General features: G+C 45.5%; 1 protein-coding gene across 1 annotated transcript in view; it reads right to left on the bottom strand.

Annotated features, from left to right (window-relative positions):
- Nucleotides 1–13,782, bottom strand: part of LOC122807962 (chromodomain-helicase-DNA-binding protein 4-like) — a 1,347,878-nt gene that overhangs the window by 56,464 nt on the left and 1,277,632 nt on the right. The window lies entirely within an intron of this gene.

The raw sequence follows: 13,782 nt of genomic DNA on the forward strand, positions 1-13,782 counted from the left end.
AGATCTAGAGTCACCAGCCAAGACTCCTTGCCCAGCATTGGAAGAAGCTGCTGTAAGGTCAGCATTTTGAATTTTGGAACAATAAGGAATGTGTTTAAAGCGGACAAGTCGAGAATAGGTCTCCATGTGCCTTCTTTTCTTGGTACCAGGAAGAGTCTGGAGTAAAATCCCTTCCCTTGCTCCATAGATGGTACCTTTTCTACAGCTCTCATCCTTAATAACGGAGATATTTGTTTTAGTGCTTCTGCCTTTTGATCTGGAGGTAGGTTTGGCATTCCTCTCTTCCCTGGTAGAGTATGGAAGTGAAACCTGTAACCTTGGTCTATTATCTGTAAAATCCACTTGTCTCTTGTGATGTAATGCCAGTTTGTCGTAAATAAGGCTAGCTTCCCGCCTAAGGGTGCTTGTAGTTGTTCCCTGGTAGGCGGTGCCAGAGCCAAGTCACTGTGATTGACCAGTAGTTGTGGTGGTGGCTGTGCCTCGCTGGTTGTTGCCCTGCCACTGACGTCCTCTGTAAGCACCCCTGGATTGGCCTCTGCCTCTTGAACGCCTATTCCTGCCTCTCTGAGTTCTGGAGGAGTCTGGAAAGGACCAATTCTTGGAGGGCCAATTCCTGCTAAACCTTGGAGGTTGGACCTGTAAGAAATCTTTCACTGTTTGGACAGATTTTGCCTTCTCTTCCATCTTCTTCAGTACTTGTTGTGCAGGAGAGCCAAACAAACTGATCTTATCCATAGGAGCATCTAATAGTTTTGATTTGACATGGTCTGGTAAGGCCTGTTCTTTTAGCCATGCATGCCTTCTGATGACTGTGCCAGTCATGGCTGATCTAAAGGAAGCCTCCAGTGCATCATAGCCGCATTTTAGGGAATGGTTACTGACTTGTTGAATGTTATGTACCATTTCCTGCACATATTTTTTGTCTACTGTTTCATCTGAGGACACTTTTTTGGTTAACTGATCTAGTAAAAATTCTTGATACTGCATCATGTGAAATTGACAGTTCAAGGCCCTAGCTGAAAGAGTAGCAGAAGTGTAAACTTTTTTACCCCATCTCTCTAAGGATCTGGATTCCCTTTCAGAGGGAGGGTTTTGGCAGAGGTGGCTGCTACAGCCTTAGGTCCTTGGGAGATAGTCTCTGGATCTGCAAGGTGAGCCTTATACAAGTGGTAATGTGTGTCCGGGACCCTGTAGTATCTATCGGGCTTAACAGGGGCCGGGGGCAGAGAATCAGGAGCAGTACAAGCATCATTAAATGCATCATCTACAACAGAAAGAACTGGAGGTATGGCTAAAGGCCTATGTTGTGGTAAATGCAGAAAGGTTCTAAGCCTTTTTCTGGAATCTGAAAAATCCTGGCCCTGCCACTGAAATTGTTCCCTCATAGCATGCAGGGTTTCCCCAAAGGAAAATTCCTCAGGCGGAGAGGCAGAAGGAATGGACTCTTCACCATCAGAATCTTCATAAGGGGAGTATGGGGCCTCTGGAGGGTCTATATCAATTGAATCATCAGAGGAATCATCTGAAGACAGTGGTTCAGGGGGCTCTGCTCTAGGCCTCTTTTCTGGAGGCGGATGAGAGGCTCTGTCTGGTTGAGGTTGGGATCCTCGGATTAAAGAAATGAGATCCTGTGCTAAACTAAGCATTTGTGAACTAGAGCTAGGCCTGTGAGAGGGGGGCTTTGCAGGCACAGATTTAGTAGTTTTAGCTGCTTTAGCACTGGCAAAGGCCTTAATGGAAATGGCTGCAGGTGGCCTAGCAGCTCCACGTGCAGGGGTTGAAATATCCAAGGGAATAGTGTCTGATAATTCCTGAGAAACTGTAACAGTAAGTGGGATATCAGAAGCCGATTCCACGAGGTTAGCAGAGGCCTCGGCTGGAGGAAGATTTTCAGCTGAAGGTGGAACCGCTTGCTCGGTTTCAGCCGAAACAGAGACACTCGCGGTTGGCTTAACTGCGGTTTCGTCCGAAACTGCGGACCGCGAGTGTCAGGCATAATATAAGCAAATTCGGAGCCGAAAAACTCCTCAGCAAACTCTGACCGGCGTCTAAGCATCCGCCGGTTAAAAGAAGCACAGGCTAGACAAGCTGCGACGTCGTGGTCTGGGCCTAGACAAGGTAAGCAGTAAGAGTGGAAATCTTTATGAGGTATTTGTTTCCCACAAGTTAAACAGTTATTCACTTTTTCTGACATCGGCTGAGGCAAGAAAGAGTCCCCAACGGGGTACTTAGCTTTTTAGAAGTCTTCGAAGTAGTTTTCGGTAGTAGTAATCTCTGGTTCTGACCGACCGGCACTTGCGAACAGCTTCTGCTTCGGGCGCCACGCGGCAAGAAAGACGGAGGAAAATGGCATCGGCTGATGCCTTTATACCCGAATAACTGCAGCTATGACGTCGGGTGAAGTGCGACACCAGCCGAGGCCAGACCCAGACTTTGGAATCCGGCCGACCGAAGGGCTGCCTGACGACAGGACAACCCATTTGTAAGGAATGCAGATGCATCCTTGAAGGACATCAAATAAAATCACTCCCATTAAGATGCATCAGGGCAATCTTAGATGGTAGGTGTATAAATGTGAATACCCCCTGGTATCAGCAATCTGACAGTTTCCTTCAGCTTCCATCTGCAGGGTGATGCACGCTTCCTACCAACACACACCTAACTGAGCCTGCTTAGCTTTTTTCTCTTAACTGTAACCCCCACTGTGCAAACTCAAGCTGTAAATCAAAAACAGTTAAGAAAACCAGACTGTATGACACAAACTTATCAGATTTTTCTGGAATCTCCAAAGAAGCCAGCAGATGGAGGGCTTTTTTTTTTTTAAACGTGCCCCAGATTAATCCCTGGTCTACTTTTTCTATACAGTTTCTACATTGTGCCTGACAACCTTCAAAGCCTACCCCCAGCAGCCATGCCAATTAGCTCCACTGTCCTGAGTATTCTTCAGTTAGGCAGGAACTACTGGGGGGGGGGGGGTTAGAGAATCAAATGGGCAGCCTCAGCAGTAATGTATGCCCCTGACAGCATCCTGTCACTGTGGGAATATTTACTCTGAGCCTTAATACTTCCACGGACAGGGAACAAGCAACATGCTTCACCATGGGAGCTACTATGCCATTCCAATGTGACCGCCATAACACTCCCATGGACAGGGAACAAGCAACATGCTTCACCATGGGAGCTACTATGCCATTCCAATGTGACCGCCATAACACTCCCATGGACAGGGAACAAGCAACATGCTTCACCATGGGAGCTACTATGCCATTCCAATGTGACCGCCATAACACTCCCATGGACAGGGAACAAGCAACATGCTTCACCATGGGAGCTACTATGCCATTCCAATGTGACCGCCATAACACTCCCATGGACAGGGAACAAGCAACATGCTTCACCATGGGAGCTACTATGCCATTCCAATGTGACCGCCATAACACTCCCATGGACAGGGAACAAGCAACATGCTTCACCATGGGAGCTACTATGCCATTCCAATGTGACCGCCATAACACTCCCATGGACAGGGAACAAGCAACATGCATCACCATGGGAGCCACTATGCCATTCCAAAGCGACTGCCTGCTCCCATGCATTTGCAATGTGGGCTAGTATGACTCTGCTTTGGTGGGTGAACACCCACCACTCTGTTGTCCTTTACACTGCCACCACTACTTGAGGAAAGCACAGTTGTGTACACTAACAATAAACGTAGATGTTAGAGTGTATTCACTGTTGCAGGCATTACATTTGGGTAATCTGCTGGCAGGTTGCCCTCAGTCGGCCTGAATTGCAGACACCATTTTCTTTAGTTTTTCTTGCCTCAGATGTCAGGTGCCCCCCAAATGGGTAGCAAAAATATATATAAACTATATATACATGCAATATAAACTTTACCTTCATCTACAAGCAAATACATCACAAAGGCTGTAGAAAATAGTGAAGGAGAGAAACTCCAGAACAAAAGGGGGATGGTGGGCAGGTAACCTGGACTACAACAGTGAATACACTCGAACATCTACATTTATGGTAAATGTACACAACTGTACTATGTTCTTCATGTTTCACTGTTGCAGTCTTTACATTTGGGTAGAATCCCAAAGCTACGGATGAGAGACTGGAGCTAGACTGCATTAGGGGCGGCTATAAGGCTCTGCAGAACTGCAGTGGCAAAGCCTGCCCTGGACTTAGAGAGGCAAATGATAATGCTTTGTAAAAGTGTGAACAGAACTCCAAGTAGCAGCCTCTAGAATGTCTTTGGTTGGTACCCCTCTGAGAAAAGCTGATGATGTAGCTGCAGCCTTGGTGGAATGAGACTTAATGCCCTTGGGCACCGGTTTACCATGGTGTAAGTAGCAGAAACGAATGCAGTGGCTTATCCACTTTGAAATAGTCTGTTTTGAAATGGCCTTTCCCTCTGATCCTGCAACAAATGCCACTAGTAGCTGCTCAGTTTTTCTTAGAGCTTTAGTCCTGTTCAAGTAGAATCTCACTTGTCTGTGTACATCCAAGGAATGCAGAATCCGCTCCCCCCTTGTTCTGCGGATTTGGATAAAAAGTTGGCAGATGAATAGTTTGGTTAAGTGCCAAACTGGAAACCACCTTAGGCATAAAGGAAGGCTTGGTCCTGAGGGACACCTTGTCTGGGTAAAATATGATAAAAGGCTCCACAGCCATGAGGGCCTGTAGCTCTGAAACCCTTCTTGCTGAAGTAATTGCCAGGAGCAAAGCTGTTTTCCATGATAAGAACTTTAGATCTGCAGTAGCAGCTGGTTCAAATGTAGGCAGGGTGAGCTTTTCCAACACATAATTGAGTTCCCATGCAGGGATTGGTGATCTTCTGGGAGGCCTTAAATTTTTGCCCCCCCCTAAGATACTGCTTTAGCAAAGGATGATTAAAGATTGGTGGCTCTGTGTTGTAATGAGCTGAGATGGCAGAGGCATGGATTTTTATTGATGAAAAAGATGGGCCTTTGTCAAGCATCTCAGTCAAGTACTGTAAAATCTGAGGAATATTTGGCTCTGCTGTGTCAGTTCCTTCTGCTTGGTTCCAAGCACAGAATCTCTTCCATTTATCAGCATAAGATTTTCTAGTACTAGGCCTTCCAGCTTCCAAAATGACATCCATCACAGATTTACTGAGAGGTGTTTGAATAACTACATGATCAGCCATGCTGCCAGGTTCAGTGTTTGGAGTCGATTGTGCAGGATCTGATTGTTTTGCTGAGACAGTAAGTGAGGTATTTGAGGCAAGTACCAAGTGGGGAATTGAAACATATTCCTTAGGATTGGGTACCAGTATTGGCTGGGCCAGTCCGGGGCGATTAGTACCATCTTTGTTTTTTCTTGTCTGACCTTTAGTAGAACCTTGGGAAGAAGAGGCAGAGGAGGAAAGGTGTAAACTGATAGGTTTTTCCAACTGAAGGATAGGGCATCCACTTTCCATGCTTGTCTGTGATAAGTCCTTGTGCAGAATTTGTCCAGTTGATAATTCTGAGGGGAGGCAAATAGGTCTATGTCTGGACTCCCTCATTTCTTTGCTATCATGCTGAAGACTTGTGGATCTAGCTTCCACTCGTGAGGGTCCATAAGGTTTCTGCTTAAGTACTCTGCCAGAGTATTTTGTTTTCCTGGCAGGAATTGAGCTTGAAGATGTACTTGGTAAGTCAAGGCTGTGTCCCACAGTGCCATGGCTAGTCTGCAAAGGGGGTATGAGTGCGTGCCCCCCTGCTTATGTACCACATAACCGTGGTGTTGTCAGTCTATCAGTAGTTGTCCTGGATGAAGTAAGTCCTTGAAGGCTGTCAGGCATTTTGAACAGATTTTTAGTTGATATGAAGATGCATTTGTTTTAGGGTCCATATGACCTGAATGCATCTTCCTGCCAGGTAGCCCCCCCCCATGCATAGTCTGATGTGTCTGTTGTCAAGGTTTGGCTGGCAGAGGGTAGCGTGAAAGCTTGTCCCATGTTTTGGTGACATGCCTTTGCCCACCAAAGAAACTCCTGTTGTAGGTAGGGAATGAGAGGAATCATTGTTTCCAGACTGTGACAATGTTGACTCCATAAACTTTTTAGGTACCACTGCAGTTTCCTCATATGCAGTCTTGCATATGGAATCAGTAGAAAGCAGGATGCCATGAACCCCAAAGCCTGCAGAGTTTCTCTTGCAGATAACTGGGTTTTTGTTGCCATCTGTTTGAAGTAAGTAGTCAGTTGCCTTTGTCTGGCGTGAGGAAAGCCATCTGGCAGTTGTATTCAAGCTTGCACCCAGGAATGTTATCTTTTGAGAGGGTACCAGTTGTGATTGTGTACCCTAGGCATGTTAGAAGCCTTTTCACAAATGCCAGATGCTGAAGAAGAATGTCCTTGTTCTCTGCTTAAATGAGACAGTTGTACAAGTAAGGAAAGATTTGTATACTACTTTGTCTGCAAAATGCAATTACTGGTGCCAGGCACTTTGTAAAGACCCTGGCCGCAGTAGATAGCCAAAGGGCAGTGCAGAGAATTGGCAATACATAAAGCCAGCCTTGAAACAGAGGTATCTTCTGCACGATTCCCTTATTGGGATATGCAGGTATGCTTCTTAAGTCTAATGTCACCAGCCAAGCGTTCTTGCCCAGCATGGGCAGAAGCTGCTGCAAAGTTAGCATTTTGAATTTTGGAATGTCCAGGAATGTGTTCAAAATTGATAAATCCAGTATTGGGCGCCAGGCCTCGTCTTTTCTGGGTACCAACAGTTTGGAATAAACCCCTTGTCCTTTTTCCTGTTCTGGCACTGGCTGAATAGCCCCCATATCCATGAGGGACGTAACTTGTTTCTGTGCCTCTGCCCATTGATTTTTTGGCAGATCTGGCCAACCGTTTGCAATTGGCAGTATGTGGAAAGTACAGTTGTGTACCTACCATAAATGTAGATGTTCGAGTGTATTCACTGTTGCAGTCATTACTCTAGGGTTATCCTGCTGGCAGGCTACCTGCAGTCAGCCTGAATTCCAAAGTCCTGGTCTGGCATCAGTTGCTGTCGCCTCTTCCCTGATGTCAATGCGCCAGGGGTATAAAAGATGCAGCAGATGCCATTTTCTTCAGTTTTTCTTGCCCCAGATGTCAGGTGCCCCCCAAAAGGGTAGGCTAAATATATTATGCCAATAAACATACATGCAGTAAAGAAACATTTCCTTCATCTACAAGCGAATACATCACATAGATTATATAGAATAGAGAAGTACAGAAAAACCCCAGCAAAGGAAAGGGGACGGTGGAAGGGTAACCTGGACTGCAACAGTGAATACACTCGAACATCTACATTTATGGTAGGTACACAACTGTACAATGTTCATCATGTTTCACTGTTGCAGTCATTACTCTTGGGTTGAATCGCAAAGCTGAGGATGGGTGGCTGGGCTAAAAAGGATTAGGAAAGGCTATGAGGCCCTGCAGAACTGTAGTGGCAAAACCTGCTCTGGATTTAGAGTAAAGAGGTAAGTGGTAGTGCTTTGTAAAAGTGTGCACTGAACTCAAAGTTGCAGCCTCTAAGATGTCTTTAGTTGGTACTCCTCTGAGGAAGGCTGCTGAAGTGGCTGCTGCTCTGGTAGAATGAGGCCTAATGCCCTTAGGCACTGACTTGCCATGCTGAGAATAGCAGAAACTGATGCAATGGCCTATTCATTTAGAAAAAGTTTGTTTCGAGATGGCCTTTCCTTGTGTTCCTGCAGCATATGACACTAAATGTTGCTCAGTCTTTCTGAAAGCTTTAGTTCTGTCCACGTAGAAACATAGCTGCCTGTGTATGTCCAAAGAATGCAGAATTCTCTCACCCTTGTTCTGTGGGTTTGGATAAAAGGTAGGCGAGTGAATGGCTTGGTTGAGGGCCACACTGGACACCACACCTTAGGCATAAATGTTGGGTTTGCCCTCAGAGAAACCCTGTCTGGATGAAAAATGATAAAAGGTTCCACAGCCATGAGTGCTTGTAACTCCGAGACTAGTCTTGCAGAGGTTATTGCTAGGAGCAGAGCTGTTTTCCAGGATAAGAATTTTATATCCGCTGTTGAGGCTGGCACAAAAGGAGGCAGTGTGAGTTTTTCCAAGACATAATTGAGGTCCCATGCTGGAATTGGTGCTCTCCTTGGAGGCCTGATGTTTTTGGCCCCTCTGAGGTACTGCCTTATTAAAGGATGAGAAAAGATAGGTGGTTCCGTATTGTAATGGGCTGAAATGGCAGAGGCATGGATCTTAATTGATGAAAAGGAAAGGCCTTTGTCCAGCATCTCAGTTAGGTATTGTAAAATATGAGGAATATTTAGTACACAGGAGTCAATGCCTTGTTCCTGGTTCCAAGCACAGAATCTCCTCCATTTTTCTGCATAAGATTTTCTGGTACTGGGCCTCCTGGCCTCCAAGATAACATCCACAACAGCTTTTGAAAGAGGAGTGTTCTGAATGGCTGCATTATCCCCCATGCTGCCAGATTTAAGGTCCTGAGTTGGCTGTGCAGGACCTGATTGTTTTGTTGGGTCAGCAAGTGAGAAGTCTGAGCCAATATCCATGCTGGTCCTTGAGACAAGCTCTTTAGGATTGGGTACCAGTGCTGGCGTTGGCAGTCTGGTACAATCAGTATAATTTTTGGCATCTCGTCTGACCTTTAGGAGTATTCTGGGAAGGAGAGGCAGTGGAGGAAAGGCATATACTGTTAGATTTTTCCAACTGAAGGATAGGGCGTCCACTCTCCATGCTTGTTTGTGATAAATCCTTGTGCAAAATTTCTGTAATTGATGGTTGTGAGGGGAGGTAATTAGATCTATGTCTGGGCATCCCCATTTCCTTGTTATGCTGAAGACTTGTGGATCCAGTTTCCACTCGTGGGGATCCATGAGGTTTCTGCTTAGTTCGTCTGCCAGAGTATTTGTTTTTCCTGGCAGGAATTGTGCTTGCAGGTGAACTTAAGTCAATGCTGTGTCCCATAAGGTCATTGCTTGTCTGCAGAGGGGGTAGGAATGTGTACCTCCCTGCTTGTTTATGTACCACATGACCGTAGTACTGTCCGTCTTTAACAGTAGCTGTCCTGGATGAAGTAGATCCTTGAAAGCTGTCAGGGCATTCTGAACAGCTAGCATCTTTTTGACTGATGTGAAGATGCATCTGGCTTGCAGGCCATGTGCTACATTTTCCTGCTATATGGGCCCCCCCAGGCATAATCTGATGCATCCGTTTGTCAGTGTCTGTCTGGCTGTGGGTAAAGTGAATGGCAGACTCTTGTTGTGGTGACAGGCCAGTGCCCATCATCGAAACTCCTGTTGTAGGCAGGGAATGAGGGTAATTACTGGCTCCAGGCTGTGGCAATGCTGAGTCCAAACACTTTTTAGATACCACTGTAGTCTCCTCATATGCAGTCTGCCATATGGAATTAGTAGAATGCAGGATGCCATGAAACCCAAGGCCTGCAGGATTTTCCTTGCAGATAACTGGGTTTTTGTTGCCAACTTTTTGAAGTAAGGAGTCAGTTGCTTTTGTTTGTCTGGCGTGAGATAAGCCATCAGGGCAGTTGTATCTAAGCTTGCACCCAGGAATATTATCTCTTGAGAGGGTACTAGTTTTGATTTCTTTTCGTTTACTGTGTACTCTAGGCAAATAAGTAATCTTTTTACAAACGCTGATGCTTCAGAAGAATGTCTTTGTTCTCTGCTTGAATAAGGCAGTCGTCCAAATAGGGATATATTTGAATTCCTCTTTGTCTGCAAAATGCAATTACTGGTGCCAGGCATTTTGTGAAGACCCTGGGCGCAGTAGATAAGCCAAAGGGCAGTGCAGAGAATTGGTAGTCCATTGAGCCAGCTATGAATCTGAGGTATCTTCTGCAGGATTGTCTGATTGGGAACATGCAGGTATGCCTCTCTTAGGTCCAAAGTTACGAGCCAAGCCTTCTTGCCCAGCATGGGCATTAGCTGCTGTAGAGTCAACATCTTGAATTTTGGAACCTCCAGAAATGTGTTTAGTATAGACAGGTCCAGTACTGGTCTCCAGGTTTTGTCCTTTCTGGGCACTAAGAAAAGTCTGGAGTAAAATCCTTGCCCCTGCTCATGTGGTACTTGTTGAATGGCCCTCATATCAATGAGGGCTGTAATTTGCTTTTGGTGCCTCTGCCCATTGGTTGTGTGGCAGGTCTGGCATGCTCTTTTCCCTTGGTAGGGTGTGAAAATGGAACCTGTAGCCTTGGGACACTATGTTCAAGACCCATTTGCCTTGGGTAATCTTTTGAAAATTTGATGAAAAAAGTGCTAGTTTTCCTCCTAAGGGGGCTGACAAAAGAAAAGTGCTTGGATCTGGCAGAGGAAAGTCATTGGGACTGTTTCCTGTAAGGTTGTAAGGTTGTGATTCGTCTTCTCTGCTTTTGAAGGTAGGAGCACCCCATTTTTTAGGCCTGTATGAGCCTTGGGGCTGAGATCTGCCTCTGGGACGTCTGTATCTGCCTCTTTGTGGTTTGTCTGACACTGGAAAGGACAAATTCTTTGAAGGCCAGTTCCTGCTAAATCTGGGTGGCTGTACCTGTAAGAAATCCTTAACTGTCTACATGGATTTCGCTTTATCCTTCATTTTCTTCAACACTTCCTCTGTTTTAGCACCAAACAAAGTATCATGCTGTAATGGGGAGTCTAATAATTTTGCTTTAACATGATCAGGCAGATTCTGTTCCTTTAACCAAGCATGCCTTCTAATAACAGAACCTGTAACAGCGGCCCTGCACGAGGCCTCCAATGAATCATAACCACATTGCAAAGTATGCTTTCCCACTTGTTCAGTTGCACGCAATAAATCCTGCATTTCCTTGTTCTCTGAACATTCAGATTGTCAACATTTTCTGTTTAAGCAGTGACTAAGTATTGCTGATATTTAAGCATATGAAACTGACAATTTAAAGTCCTTACAGCCAAGGTAGCAGAAGTGTGAACTTTTTCCCCCATCTGTCCAGTGCCCTAGAATCCCTATCAGAGGGGACATGGCTTTTTGCAGTGGATGCTTTGAGCCCTTTGGGACCCTGAGATATAATTAATTTCTGGGTCAGCAGCAGGGTTTTTATATAGGAATTTATGAGAATCCGGGACCCTGTAGTATCTATCTGGCTTAGCAGGTGCAGGGTAAAGAGTCAGGGGATAGGCCGGACTCTGAAAATACATCTACAATGTCTAGAACAGGTGGAATAGCAAGGGGTCTGTGCTGAGGAAGTAACAGAAAATCTGAGCCTTTTCTTAGATTCAGAATAATCCTGGCTCTCCCAGTGGAAATGTTCCCTCATGGTATGCAGGGTTTCCCCAAAAGAATAATCCTCAGGAGGAGAGGCTGAAGGAATGGATTCTTCAGCATCAAAGTCCTCATAGGGAGGAATAGCATAATCCTGTTCAGAAGAGGAATCAGAGGAAATAGAAACCTGATCAGAAGAATCATATTCTGTCTCTTGCCTAGGCCTCTTATCAGAAGGGGGATGGGAACCCCTGATCAAAGTAATTAGGTCTTCGGCCATTTTAAGCATCTGTTTTTTAGGCATGGAAGTCTGAGTAGGAGAATGCTGTACTGGTTTCTTTGTCTTTAGAGCTGCTTTAGTCTTTGAAGCTGAAGATGGTTTAACATATAACTGTGTAGGTCTGAAGACACCCTCAGAAGCTGATGCCTGCTCAGCGGCTCCAGACCCATCTGAGGGAATGATTTCCGAGTGTCCAATACCTTGAGTATCCAGAGGCCCAGTCGTCTCCACGTGGGAGTGAGAAGCGGCCTGTGGCTCTGAGGTAGCGCCAGGGCTCGAAGCGCCTCACTGAGAACCGGCAACTGGCCTAACGGAGGCCTCATCGTCGGTTTTGGACCTCGGATGCCTATCCTTTTCCTTGCTTTTTTTGTAAACTCTGGTCATTGGCTGTTCCGACGGGATTATATAATTAAATCTTCGGCCAAGGTAATGAAATGCAAAATCGAACTGACGCTTAATAGTGCGTTGGTTAAATCTAGCACAAAACCGACAGCTAGCAACGTTGTGGTCAGGGCCATGACAAGGAATACAGTAAGAGTGAAAATCCTTATGAGTTATTTGCTTCCCACAAGAAATACAATTGTTAATTTTTTCCGACATCGGTCTGGAGCAAGAAAAAGTTTCCCCAACGGGGTACTTAGCTTTAATGAAGACTTCGGTTCTGAAATTCGGATTTGAAAATCTCAGAAGTCAGCCGGCCGGCACTTGCGAACTGCTTTTGCTTCGGGCACCGCGCAGCAAGAAAGACTGAAGAAAATGGCGTCGCTGCATGTTTTATATCCCTGGCGCACTGACATCAGGGAAGAGGCGACAGCAACCGACACCGGACCAGGACTTTGGAATTCAGGCAGACTGCGGGTAGCCTGCCAGTAGGATAACCCTAGAGTAATGACTGCAACAGTGAAACACGATGAACATGTGGAATCTATATCCGTGAGATACTATGTTTAACACCCACTTGTCCTGGGTTATTAACTGCCAATTTTGAGCATAAAGTGCTAATTTTCCCCCTAAGGGTGCTGCCAAAAGATAAGTGCTTGGTGATGGCAGAGGGAAGTCACTGAGACTGTTTACCGTAGGGTTGCGCTTTATTTCCTCCAGATTTGGAGGTAGAAGCACCCTCATTGCTCTGACCTGTAAGAATCCTGTGACCGGTATCTAGCACCTTTAGGGTGCCTGGATTTGCCCTGTGGAGCTCTGTCGGACACAGGAAAGGACCAATTTTTTGTAGGCCAGTGTCTACTGAATCTTGGTGGCTGCACTTGTAAGAAGTCTTTTAGAGTTTGCATAAACTTAGCTTTGTCTTCCATTTTCTTTAAAACCTCTTCTGCCTTAATACCAGAGTGTCATGCTGTAAAGGTGCATCCAGCAATTTAGCTTTGACATGATCAGGCAAATTTTGCTCTTTTAGCCAGGCATACCTCCTAATCACAAATCCAGTAACTGCGGCCCTGCAGGAGGCCTCTAGAAAATCAAAACCACATTGCAAAGTATGCTTTCCAACTTGTTCTGCTGCATGCAATAATTCCTGCAATTCTTTATTTTCTGCACATTCAGAAATCATCATTTTCTGTTTCAGTAATCCCATAATATGCTGCTGATACTTGAGCACATTAAACTGGCAGTTTAAGGCCCTAATTGCCAAGGTTGCAGATGTATAAATCTTCTTTCCCCATCTATCCAGTGCCCTGGAATCTCTGTCAGAGGGGGTAGGATTTTTTGCTGTTAAGGCCGTAACACCTTTAGGACCCTGTGAAATAGTTTCAGGGTCAGCAGCAGGGTTTCTAAATAAAAATTTGAGAGAGTCAGGAACCCTGTAATATCGGTCTGGCTTGCTAGGAGCCGGAGGTAAGGAGTCTGGAGTCAAGCTTGACTCCAAAAACACATGATCCACAATGTCTAAAACAGGAGGTATGGCTAAAGGCCTATGCTGCGGGAGAAGGAAATCCCTAGGCCTCTTTTTTGATTCTGAGAAATCTTGACTCTCACTCCCTCAAAGTATGCAAGGTTTCTCCAAAGGAATAATCTTCAGGAGGAGATGCAGATGGAATAGATTCCTCTGCATCAGAATCCTCATAGGGTGGAATAGATAATTCCTGATCAGAAGAGGAATCAGAAGAAATAGAAACCTGATCTGAAGATTCATAATTAGCGTCTTGCCTAGGCCTCTTATCAGGAGGCGGTTGGGAACCCCTGATCAAGGTAATTAGGTCTTCAGCCATTGTGATCATCTGCTTTTTGGGGATCGAGGCTTGGGCACGTGGCT

Source organism: Protopterus annectens, chromosome 8.part0 (genome assembly GCF_019279795.1).
Source record: "Protopterus annectens isolate FY-2018-M chromosome 8.part0, PAN1.0, whole genome shotgun sequence".
Classification (NCBI taxonomy): Eukaryota; Metazoa; Chordata; order Ceratodontiformes; family Protopteridae; genus Protopterus; species Protopterus annectens.